Source organism: Cimex lectularius, unplaced genomic scaffold (assembly GCF_000648675.2).
Source record: "Cimex lectularius strain Harlan isolate CLEC.00 unplaced genomic scaffold, Clec_2.1 scaffold57, whole genome shotgun sequence".
NCBI classification, from domain to species: Eukaryota; Metazoa; Arthropoda; class Insecta; order Hemiptera; family Cimicidae; genus Cimex; species Cimex lectularius.
This window is the reverse complement of record NW_019392642.1, coordinates 1,956,981-1,969,641: the sequence shown is the minus strand read 5'-3', so window position 1 is coordinate 1,969,641 and position 12,661 is coordinate 1,956,981. Positions and strand designations below refer to the sequence as shown.

The following is a 12,661-nucleotide window of genomic DNA, read 5'->3' as shown; positions in this document are numbered from 1 at the left end:
CCATTGACTTTTTTATCTCAACTGAAAACCTTAATTAATTGTAAGATATTAATTGGTCAAGCGGACCACGAAACCAGTGAATTGAATAAGTTTAAAATTAAGTATACCTTCACTAAAGCTCTCCGTCGCCATTTCATTTGTCGCCGAGAATCAAATTGATTACACGACATTTGAAAAATGGCAAAAAGGAGGGAAAATTCAAAAGGTGTGGTGGAGATGGGAATTTGGTGTCAGAGTGGATCGAGGTCACGATAGCTCAAGTGGTAGAACAGCAGCGTATCAAGCCGAAGATCGTGGGTTCGAATCCGGCTCGTGCCATTGACTTTTTTATCTCAACTAAAAATTAATTAACTGGTTAATATTTATTGGTCAAGCGGACCACGAAACTAGTGAATTGAAATGATAACCAAAATTTATTATTTTAAATAAAAAATAACTTTTTATTTAATTTAATGACTAAATTGAGACAATAAAAATAAAAGGTGTTACAAAACTAGAAATATTTAAATTTTTATTTGTTAAATAATATTAATGTACCAATTACGTCAGAAAAAAATAAGCACTGTATGTTACAACATTTTTATTAATGTTATGTTATGAGAAGGAAAATTTGAAACTACTTCATTTATCTTGTCATGATTTCTTTAAATATCGAAATATTAATATGCAAAAAAGATGTTTTTCATAAAGTTTTGGTTTTGGCGTTGAGTGGGAAACAAACACTCTGTAATAATTTGCAAGGTAAGTTCAAATTACCCTTTTATATCACTCTCTATTTAACGCGGAAAGCATTTCGAAATCACCGCATAAATCGGAAAGGGATAACATTTGCCCACATCTTCCTCTCCAGCGACTCCCTCTCTGTTTTTGCGGAATTCCCAGCCGTTTTTATTAACAGTTCCCCCGATTTTCTCAGTCGTTGAGCTCCGGGGAAGATATTGCCACAGATGAGAGGCGGCGGTTTATCCGACGAGCAATCTCCACGACAACCCATCTCTACGGCTTGACGATCACAGGATTTTCTTCCAACGTTTTCACTGCTCCCGGAAGAACTAATAAAATATCAAAACGTATTAAAAATATTTTTTTCCTTAAAATTTAAAAGGAATAATAAGACAAATAATGCACTCGTTAGAAACTAAAAAGTAAGTAACATAAAAATAAAATAAAAACACCTTGTATACTAGAAAGATTTCAGGAGAAATAAAAAAGTAATTGTGTACAAAGACAAACATTATTGACCGTAAAAAGTCTTCTCTGTTCCCTCTGTCGGCTGCTAACTCTACAAACAAGACAAATTGAAGTTGTTTAAAAAGGTTCAGAAAATACTGAAATTTTTATAAAGATTGTCTATTATCCGTCAACAAAGTTTTTTTTCTGAGGAAGAAATATGTACAAGTGTCACGTTTAAATTTAAATGTACAGCCTGTCCCTCCACATGCATGTAGCAGTGAGCAAAGGAGTAGGGACAAGGAATGGGCTATTCCCTTTCTGTCCTTCGTTGGCTAAGGAGCTGTTTTTCTAAAAAGAAAAATAATTGGTGTGCATACAAATCAAGTGAGTCTATTTTTTATTTTGACGTCAAAAAAAATTGTATTTTAGTTTAAAAGAGTTGCAACTAAAGACAAATATTTTTATAAAGAAAAATAAAATAAATAAAAATTCCTTCCAAGTACGATCTTGATTGAGATACAAAATTCAGCTCACGAGCGTGATTCGATCTCACGACATTGGGCTAAATACGCCGCTGCTCTACCACTTGAGCTATCGTGACTTCGATCCTCTCAGACACCAACTCTACATCTCAATCTAAAAACGTTGGAATTTTCCATCTTTTTGCTATTTTCAAATGTGTAATCGGATTGGATTCTCAGCGATTTATGAACTGGCCACGGGGAGCTGTTTAGTGAAGTGATACTTCTTTTACTTATTAAATATTAATTCATTTACATTTTAGTGGTCAATTCACCACGTTACATCTTTCAATTAATAATTCTTTCCATGTAAGGCCTTAGTTGAGATAAAAAAGTCAGCATCACGAGCGGGATTCGAACCCACGACCTTCGGCTAAATACGCCGCTGCTCTCGGACTCTCCATCTAATCCTACGACCGTTTAAACCGCTCTTGACGCTAACTTTTTATCTCAACCAAGACCTTAAAGGGAAAGAATTATTAATTAAAAGATGTAACTTGGTCAATTGACCACTAAAACGTAAATGAAAAAATAAATAACGTTTGATTTTAACAGTTGTGATAAAAGTTTAATTTTATTTTAAAATAGGTCGTAACAAAAAAAAAACTTTTACCTTTCTTTATAAAATAAATTAAATTTGATTTTAAAATTAATAAATNTTAATTGTAAAAATTGTAGGTTTTTCAAATAGGTTTTATTACAAAATATAAAAAAAATTCTTTAAATTAAAATAAGTTTTACTCTTTGTTCATTATAACGAATAAATTAAATTAGAAGGAAAATTTAACTTTACATTTAAATTGGTTTCGGTATAAAAGATTTCAAATTTTCACACACTATTAAACAACTACCTTCACGAAAAGCTCCAGGTTCTGATCTAATTATAACACAATTATTACAAAATTTGCCCCACAGAGGCTTACTATACTTAACATACCTATACAACGCTGTACTCAGGACCACATATTTTCCATTGCAATGGAAGTTCTCTATAATTAAAATGATTCATAAGCCAAATAAACCTTCTGATCTTCCAAATTCCTATCGACCCGTTAGTATCCTTTCTATCCTTGCCAAAATACTAGAAAAACTACTTCTCCGACGATTACTGCAAATAATTGAAAATTCTAATAGTATTCCAGATCATCAGTTTGGGTTCCGTACATTTCACTCGACAACGCAAAATTACATCGTGTTGCTGACAATATAGCCTCTTCCCTCGAACAAAAACAGCATTGCTTGGGTGTCTTTCTTGATTTAGAACAGGCCTTCGATTGAGTCTGACTCGGGCTTGCTTTGGAAACTGAGGAACATCCTCCCTCACACGTACTATCTTATAGTGAGATCTTAACTGGATTCTCACCTTATACACGCATAAGGGCGGGCGTTCCTCAGAGAAGAATACTTGGCCCTTTTCTATTTTCCATACACACTGCAGATATTCCTACACATGTTAACATTTCGACACATACATTCGCTGATGATACACCGATTCTTACACGCAATTCGGACCCCTCATTTACCACTCAACACTTACAACAACACCTGAATGAATGGTTCACAAAGTGGAGAATAAAGGTAAACCTAACAAAAAGCACACAGATCAATTTTACCTTACGTAAAAATGTCTGTCCTGCGGTGAATATAAATGGAATTCCATTGCCTACCATTGACCTTGTGAGTTATCTTGGACTTTTCTTGGATAAACGACTTACTTGAAATCCCCATACAAGACTGAAAAGACAGCAAACAAATCGACGTTATAAATTGTTAAAAAGACTACTCGACTCACGATCAAAATTAGACCTTGAAAATAAACTTTTAATTTACAAGACAATGATTAGACCTCTCGGGCATACGGTTGTGAAGTGTGGAGCTCAACCAAGGATTCCAATTCCCAGCGTCTCCAATCAATCCAATCTAAGATTCTCCGTCAAATTATAAATGCTCCTTTTTACGTTTCAAATTACACTATCCATAAAGACCTATACATCCCGTTTGTACACGAACTCATCAAAATCCGATATAAAAAATTTCATCGATCACTGAACACACACAGTAATCTATTCGTACGAAATTTATCACTTCCAACCCTACCTGAAAATCCTCCAAGACGATTGAAGCGAAAGAGGCCCTGAGACCTTCTCCTTGTTTGAAGACTGAACAAGATATCAGTGTGAAGGAGTGTTATCACTGGGCAACTTCTCCTACAAGAGCCTCAAATCATAATTCAGCATATACGAACATATTTACTTAATACATCACTTGTAGTTGTAAATACCAAATAAATGTAATAAAATTTTTTTTTCAAATTATTTCTTTGATTTTATAAATAAACTTTTAGCGAATAAAGAATTTTTTTGTTTCCATTTTTCTTTTAGTTGTTTTGAATATTTTGGTGTTATATCTATTTTGGTATTGTATTGAATATTTGAATTTAATTTATCGTAAAAAAAGGTGCCTGATCGATATATTATATTAAAGTATTCTGGCCCGATCATAAAAATCCTCTGGGACCTTGTTGTCCGGTCTCCGGATTCAGGGTTGGGCCCGAAAAGAAAAGATACACGCCATACATAGAAAATCACACCAGCAAAAACATATTTGAAAAATGACTTAATCGGTTTGGAACATCTCCTTTTATGCGTGTATAGACAAATGCTATTGCTAGGGTCTTGGAACTTTACGAAAATCGTTTTCGGTTATGTGTTTGGTTTAAACTTTGGTCACTGATGTAAAAAAGAACTTTAGGAAACTATTTAGCCCTACTCCGGGCTTTTGCGACATACCAATAACAATGCCTGCAATTCAACAGAGCTAGTTACTCGAATATAGAAGTAAGTTTTTGCGACTTTGTTTGTTTTACACAAGGAAGTCAAAACCCGTTGGTGATATTGTTTCAGCTCACTTTTTACACTACACCAAGAAGTCACGTTGCCGATAACAATCGAGTTTCTACTATAATTGTTTGAAAGAGTGGCGGATGGAAGTTAGTTTCCAAGGGGATTAGTATGGGTGAAATTTAAAGTTCACATCTGGCTGTACTTAAATTTTCCGACTGACGAAAGGAATGTTAAGATCGGTGTGGATAATCAGATTGGATAAGTAGAAGGAGCATCGACAATTTTTTAAACATAATTTTGGATTGTTGGGTCTGGATTTTACCGATGTTAGAGCGTTTAGTTGAACCCAAAATTTCTTGTCCTTAAATCCAGCTTTTAGCCAAGTTAGAAAACGGTTAGAAATTACCGTTGGCTCAGTACAAGTCTTTTCAGTCTGACGTGGGATTTCACGTCAGAAGTCCGCCCAGAAATAATATACTTACTTTTACAGAATCGTCGTGGGGAAGAAGGTCTTTGGTAGAGAGAAGGTAGTGCCAATCATCGAGGTATAGAGGTGAATCAAATATAATTTTAATTGAGGTTACTTTTCTCTTCCACTTTTTATACCATCCTTCAACAAAGAAATGTGGCTTTAGAGGATGATAGGAGCAGTATGGGGAAAATGATAGTTTTGTCATATATATAATGAGTGTAGTGGGTAAGACCTGCAATATTAACATGGTTACATTAACTGGGAGGATAGTAGACAGTGCAAGGTCCTTGCACAACTGAAAATGTCAGTTAAAATGTTAGGATTTGAGGATATGATAGCAGGTGTTGGGTACGATGCAATTGAGCTTAAAAAGATGCCCTTCGAGGCATACTTTATCAAAAGCTTGTGCGACGTTAAGAAATATTCCCGGGCTATATTATTTATGCGCAAAATAGGTCTCCAACATGATGACACTGTTGTACAGTGTGGTGTCGAGTTGAAAACCCTATTGAAGATTGCAGTGTTATGGACTGGGATTTTAGAATATGATTAAACCTTCGACGAAGAGTTCCCCAGGGAATTTGCCAGGAACGGAGAATCAATTGATGGGCCTGTAAGATATAGGTAGGTAAGGGGAATTAACGAAGTTTAATTTAGGGATTAGGTTTATGACTGAGAGTTTTGAAAGGGCAGAAAAATATGGGAGATTGGTGTAGTAGTAGGTAGTTTTAGAATTTTTTATTTTAAATAATTATACTTATGAATTTTTAATAGCGAAGGATTGTTGACTCAGAAAGGTGGATGGAAAAAATGTTAAAAACCTAAAAATTGAAAAACTGTTTATTTTTTATTCCTGGATTTTTTCATGTTATTTTCATATTAAACAGCATCGTAAACTTTTAATATCAGATAATTTACCTTCTAAAATCCGTAGTTGTCAAATTATAGCAATACTTACTTTCATGTAAAGATTTTGTTAAGTATCCGTTTAAAACAAGGCAGGTTGAGCTGGCGGAAATTTTCAAAATTTCACGATATATTTACTTATTTTTTAAATGATACAAACGAAACGAGAGAGGGTGAGGAAGAGAAAGAAACACGAGTTGTAAGAAAAGTAAAATTTATACGTGACATGAAAGAAAAAAGACCTTTTTCAGATAAGCCAATCAAAAGCGTTGATTAAAAAATGCCCATGAAATTTCAAATCAGTGAGCTGTAGAAAGAAAAGAGGCATTTTCGATTAAGGACGTGATATCTAATGAAAACATTTGAATTACGAACGTAATTAAATTTCACACCTCAAAAATACATCAATATTGGAGCTGAGATTTCAGCTTTGTCGCTAATATATTAAAAAAAATAAAACAAAGATTACGATGATACATACCGAATATATTTTATAGAAGATCCATCCTGATTCTTCTTTTCTTTTGCCTGAGTGCTTCTTTTCTACGTGACTCTGAAAAAAGTTATAAAGTCATAAATTTAAAAAAAAGAAAGAGATATAGCAAGTTTTGAAAATAAATATTATGATTTACCATAAACGTATTTTAAATAACATATTCTAGAAAATAGATTTATGGCCTACTTTGGAAACGTTAAATATGATCAAAAGTAAGCAAATTTACCAACGTAGCAAATTTAAGAATATAATCACTAAGGTGTACTAAAATAAAATTTCTTGTCAGAAAATAAATAAAATAAAATAAATTAATAAATATATACTAAAAAATTTCATTGTAATCGTTATATTTATTACAATATACTTATTTTAATGCAAACCGGATTGAAAAACACACAATATAATGAATATTTTAAAGGGGATTCGCAACAGCGCAGGTCATATCAATCCCCGGGGTTAAGGTGTTAAATAAATTGTATGTCGGATACGCTGGATTTGAACCGGGGTCCTTTACCTTATACCGACCACTGACATTCCCCAAAAATATTTAATTATGTTGGTTTGAAATAAAATCTACCAATACACCGAAAAATCATATATTTAAAAACTAATCATTTATTTAATCACCACGTGATTTTTCCGGTGGTTAGGTGAATGTTCTTTCAAACCATTATAATTAATTTTCATAAAACTCGTGAATTTCTGATCCCGTTTAATTTGGTTTTCATTAAAATAAGTACTTAAAGTGCTGTAATAATACATAATAACCGTAAAAATACATATAGTTTGAAATAAACAACAAAATACGAGTGTCCGAGTTTTTGTCTTTGGGCATATACACATACAAAAATATTGCAATTTATAAAAAATGAAAGTGAAATTTGGTTTTCTTAACGAGAAAACCGTCATACAAAATATACACGCCATACACTTTTCTTTTTTTTACTTAGTGTACAATTTTTCGCTTTATTTTCAGATAATTTATTTTAGGTGGAACACTGAAATATCGTAGTTTGGCGAAATATTTCTAAATATGATTTCAAAAAATATTGGGATAAAATGGATAAAAGAGGCGGCCACAAGGCGTTCTGCACCTCGATATGAGTAGATCCATTGTTTTCAATCAATCAATCAAAATATATTTTTTCTAATATATTTATTCGTCTGATAATCACAAAGTGCATTGATCATATGGTAAACGGTTCGCAATGCCAGTAGGTAAGAAATACGATTTTTATAACGTATAACAAAATATTTCTGTTTTGTTTAACGTTGAAATTTGGTGGACGATAAATTTTGTTTTGAATTTGATAATTGTTTCTGAAGGCGATTTTATCCTTTGTGACATTTCTCACATTTCTCAGTGTGCTCAGAATAAAGCTGTATTTTTGACTGCCTATTCTCGCTGTGTTGGTTTCGCGTTTCATCATTTCTCCAACTTAAGTGGTGGTTTGTGTTTCTGCCTCATTCTGTTTACATCCCTGTCCGTTAAAGAGAGCAAAATATCAAAACGCTTCAAACTAATCAACACACTGAACATAGGCATGCCAGGATGATTACGACTAAATTAAAAGTTTTATTCTTGATATAAAACAATAAATAAAAACCAAGTAGTAAGCTATTAACGAAAATAACACAGTTTTTAGTTTTTAATAAACAAGTTTTCTAGACTTGCCCTATATGATATTTATCAGCAACGTGCCCATGATAATGGCCGGACTGCTCGCTTTGCTCACTTCCACGTGGATGTTCGCAATGCCAGGTTTGAATTATCTTTAAAAAACAAATTTGCCTGCTTCATTTGACAATTTAATGTTTGGCAGTTTATCTCACCAGTCTGGAAGATTTTCCGTTGGCACATGACTTTACGCCGAAGTTCAACATTTCTATATTTCAATAGTAATAAATGGTGTAATAAATAAAGTGTTAATTATTAGTCATCTCGGAATAACTGATATTTCTTTACTTCATTCACTAATATTATATAAGGTAAATGAATCCTTGTTTATTAGTCATCTGTAGGAGTTTTAAAATGATCAGTAAATAAAAACATTCGCAGGTGTTTTATTCCGTAATATATTTTTGTGTGCTATTTTGTAAAAGGTTATACTGGCAATGAGAAATAATTTGTTGAATTTAGAAGTCAAACTGAAAAGGAGCAGTAATATTTTACGTTCCTCTAGTATTTGCGGTAAGTACGGAAGAACCGTGCGACCTCGTAACGTGTACCTGTGGCATCTGGACAGGCGGAACGTGAACGCGATAATATTTTCAGTTGCGATCTATTGGGTATGCACAACGTTATTTATAGGGCAATGTATGTTACAACTGTATCAATAGCAAATACATTTTATTAATATTTTACAACCGTTTGTAGCATGTGTTGAAAATTTCCTAATGCCAAATTTTTATGTAATTATCAAACCGGTGGCGAACATGTCCGGGCTAATGGATAAATATTTTTGATACACTGCGACGATGGACGACGCCCCGGCTTTTGCTGCTCTCATTGCTTGTCTTTTACTATTTTCGACCGGCCTACATTACCCGGGTAATTTTTTTGTTGTTAATAAACGATTACCTAAGAATATACAAATATCATGATGATATAGATGATAATATATACTACACTTATAAAAGGTGATTCACGAATAATTTTTCACAAGTCAAGGGGTATTTCTACATTCAAAATGCAACAAAAATGTTTCTCTTGGCCCCCCCCTCACAATTCTCAATAATAAGAGAGATAAATCTTGGTTGAGTTTCATGAAAAGCTTTCTCACTGCCATAACTAAACCAAAATCTCAAATCACGAAAATTTCATTATCTTTCTTTTGACAGGATCCAAATTTTAAGGGCCGTAAATAACTGATTGTGAGGGAATGTACGTAAATTGCTCGTTTGACCAAACCCTCCGCCTCCTTTCACCCAATACTTTGCATCCCCCCCCATATTCTTGCATATTTTCTTGAACAATTTAAACCAAAAACGCAAACTCGAACAAACCGTAGAGAAGCATATTAATAACAGTGGTTTTCTCAAAATTTTCTCTCTTCTATTTAAACGTAAAAGTCCGTACAATGAAATTATATGAATATTGCCTTAATAAAAACGAAAAAAGCTTTTAAAGACTTGTTAAAATGACTTGTACGACTAAGGGTCCAAGCGATATGCCCGTTTTTACAGAGAACTTGAATTTTAACTTGAAAAAACCCCAAAAGTATCCCTCTTATTATTTAGAATCTGACAGGACGGAATAAAGCTTTTTTTTAAATTTTGGGTGTGAAAATATCTTAAATTTTGACACATTATGAGTGACTGCAGAACCATATTGTTTCAGTATTTAAGTCAATATTTTTTTTTTTTTTTTTTTTTTTTAATGGTTGGCTTATGTGCTTTTAACTTATGCACGTAGGGCAAAACTGTTTTCATAATTTCTGGATTCAGCAGGCCAACTTCCGCCTGAACAAATAAAGTCATACAGGGTAACTTAGAGAAAGTGCGTCAATTTTTTTGGGGGTGATAGTACACTATTTGCAACAGTTTCCAAAATATATACCTGTCTTTAGATCCTGACGAGACTCGATTTTTGTTAATTTTTCCATGGAAACGTTACCTTACTGGAGAAAAACTCAGCCATCTATCATGTTAGCCGTGATGATAGACAGTTGAATTTTTCTCAAGTAAGGTAACGTTTCCATGGAAAAATTAACAAAAACTCCTCAGGGACTGAAGACAGGTAGGTTTTTGGGGTGATAGTTTCATTACAAAAGCTTCCAAGATATATCTGTCGTCAGTCCCTGACGAGTTACAATTTTTGTTAATTTTTCCATGGAAACGTTACCTTACTTGAGAAAAACTCAACTATCTATCATCACGGCTAACACAGTTTTGGATTTAAACCCCACTTTATTTACTACTGATCTTTTCACATTCTCCTTAAAGAATCCCCAAACGCAGAAATCCATGACAGTTAGATCGGGGGAACGAAATGGGATGACTCTCCTCTACAAATGCACTTGGGTTTGTTGAGTGTAAGTGTACAGTTTAGTAATGAATAGTGCTGAAGATTTAAGGGTTAAAATTCTCGAAAATCTGATAAACTTAGAACCAATTTATCTATACGAGTGTAGGTGCCATGAGAAAAAAGGAGCAGCGATGTGGGTCAGACATCGTGGTCATTATTTTGAAAACAATTTGTAAGCTTAATGCTTGTAAATCTTTAAGAATTCATTGTTGATAAAATTTTAAAAAAACTTGAAAACAATATTTTTATTCATCGTCATCACCTGAGCCTTGTTCGTTTTTCAACAATTGATTGGCAACTAGTCTACTAAATCAGGAGAGGGGTTATAGATAGACCGTTTGAAAGCTTAATAAATAATGACCCTTTTGGCAGTTAACATTCTCTCGGATTAAACATAAGGGTTTGCCTACTTATACATTACTTCTTAAAAACCAAACTTTGTATACTTTTTCAAATTTTATCATTTATTAAGGTTCTTAATTGAAAATTATTACACAACAGTTGTATAAAGGAAATGTAATGTTAAATACACAACTGTGTTAGCATTGATGATGGATATTTTTCTTATTCTCCAGTAAGGTAAGGTTTCCATAAAGAAAAAAAAAAGAAAAAACAAGGTAGCTCGTTAGTGAATATAGGGACTACACGTTGAAAGTTGTTCAAATAGGATGTACTATCACTCAAAAATCTTTTTCGCACTTTCTCTAAGACGCCCTATACAGTTTTTTTTTAAAACATCGAGTTCAAACTGAAACTTAGATTCACACTGGAAATAGTCTTCATAAACCGCCGAAAGATTAAAAAACCATAAACAAAAGGTCAACGGAACAATTCCAATGACTTATGCACTGTATTTTGTATGCCGTAGCGTTGTGGTATCTCTGGAACAAACTGTATCTTATCGACCCAAGCAAAAACGTTCTCCAACTTTACAACGAAACACGTTGAGGAGAGTTTTGCTTAATATTTGCAGAAAGATGGGGTTTTATCGGCGTACATCGCTAAAGTTGTCTTAAGTTATTTGCTGTCGGAAATGAAAAGGAGATTTTTCAGAAAAGAAGATATATTTTTTTTATTTTTCGAAACAACGTGACTTATTAAACTTATTGATAATCAATTTTCGATTTGTAATTTATTTTTTATTTTTTTAACGAGGGTTCGCAACAGCAGAGATTATATCAACCCTCGGAGTGCAGGTGGTTTTGACAAAAAGCCCATTTGTAAGTATGCCGGGTTCGAATGCAGGGCCGCTGGATTCGAACCCGGGACCTTCTCCTTATAGTGATGAGCGCCGTGTCAACGCCCAAACGTTGCAGGCACCGACGCTCCCTGCAATTTATTAGTTTAATTTATAACGCATTTAATATCGTTTCTTTGTTCGGTATAATTTTTTAAAATTGTCTTTGGTTTTTTTCATTCCCACAATATTTTATCAACTTGTAAAAGAAACACCATTTGTCTCACAATTTTGTTTACTTAATTGTTTGAAAAAAAGCGCATTTGTAAGTATGTCAGATTCGTATGCAGGGCCGTTGGATTCGAATCCGGGATCTTTATCTTACATTGATTTGTTGCACTATACAATAGTGCTATTTTCTTTTCATTCATTGTAGTAAAATTATTTTTACTATTATTATTATATTTTTTTATGAAATCGTCAATTTCGATAGCACCTATGGTATTCTTAATTGCATAAACAAGGGTCACTCCTTTGGGACAAGTATTATTTCCAACGTTGAACTGCCTTCTCATTAAACAATTTCTAAACGTATTTTTGTTCTAAATTTGTATTTTTAAACACAGCAAGTTTGGTCTGTATAATGAAACAGTTTTTCTTCAATTATCCGTACTTTTGAAGAGGAGAGTTAATTTCTTTTCAGTTTATCCACTCTTCTTATTGAACAATTTCTTAACTTTCTTTTTTCTAATTTCTAACCAACCGATCTCGTAAAGTTTTACCGGTGTGGATTAAGGTCTAAAGATGGCTTCTTGATTAGTTTGAAATCGATAATGGACGGTTGGATGAATAGACAAAATCCTTAGATTATCGAAAGTGAAGTCAATTTAGTACGGGGCTCGACACTATCACGCAAAGCTGAAATGATTTGAGGTTAGTATCTATAGCGCCCAAATCATGGACACCGTAATTTTTCTTCATAATCTGCAAATTGTTTACAATTGAAACCGTCTTTTTATATTAATTTTTATTTCCAATTAACTAGG

General features: G+C 33.3%; 3 long non-coding RNA genes across 4 annotated transcripts in view; 2 read left to right on the top strand and 1 right to left on the bottom strand.

Annotated features, from left to right (window-relative positions):
* Positions 1–628: 628 nt before the first annotated feature.
* LOC106662026 overlaps positions 629–12,661 on the bottom strand; it is a 305,248-nt gene continuing 293,215 nt past the window's right edge. The window contains exons 5-6 of the long non-coding RNA XR_002910887.1: positions 6,397–6,468; positions 629–1,052 (exon numbers count right to left, since the gene is read on the bottom strand). This is a non-coding gene — a long non-coding RNA (uncharacterized LOC106662026). The remainder of the gene's footprint in view (positions 1,053–6,396; positions 6,469–12,661) is intronic.
* On the top strand, positions 7,601–8,405 carry LOC106662025. Of its 2 annotated transcripts, none has more exons than XR_001339816.1 (3): positions 7,601–7,629; positions 8,081–8,173; positions 8,235–8,405. It is a non-coding gene; the product is annotated as an uncharacterized LOC106662025 (long non-coding RNA). The 2 variants fall into 2 exon arrangements; XR_001339815.2 differs by lacking the exon at positions 7,601–7,629 and adding an exon at positions 7,636–8,024.
* Positions 8,480–11,539, top strand: LOC106662024. The gene is made up of 3 exons (XR_001339814.2): positions 8,480–8,728; positions 8,789–8,962; positions 11,307–11,539. It is a non-coding gene; the product is annotated as an uncharacterized LOC106662024 (long non-coding RNA).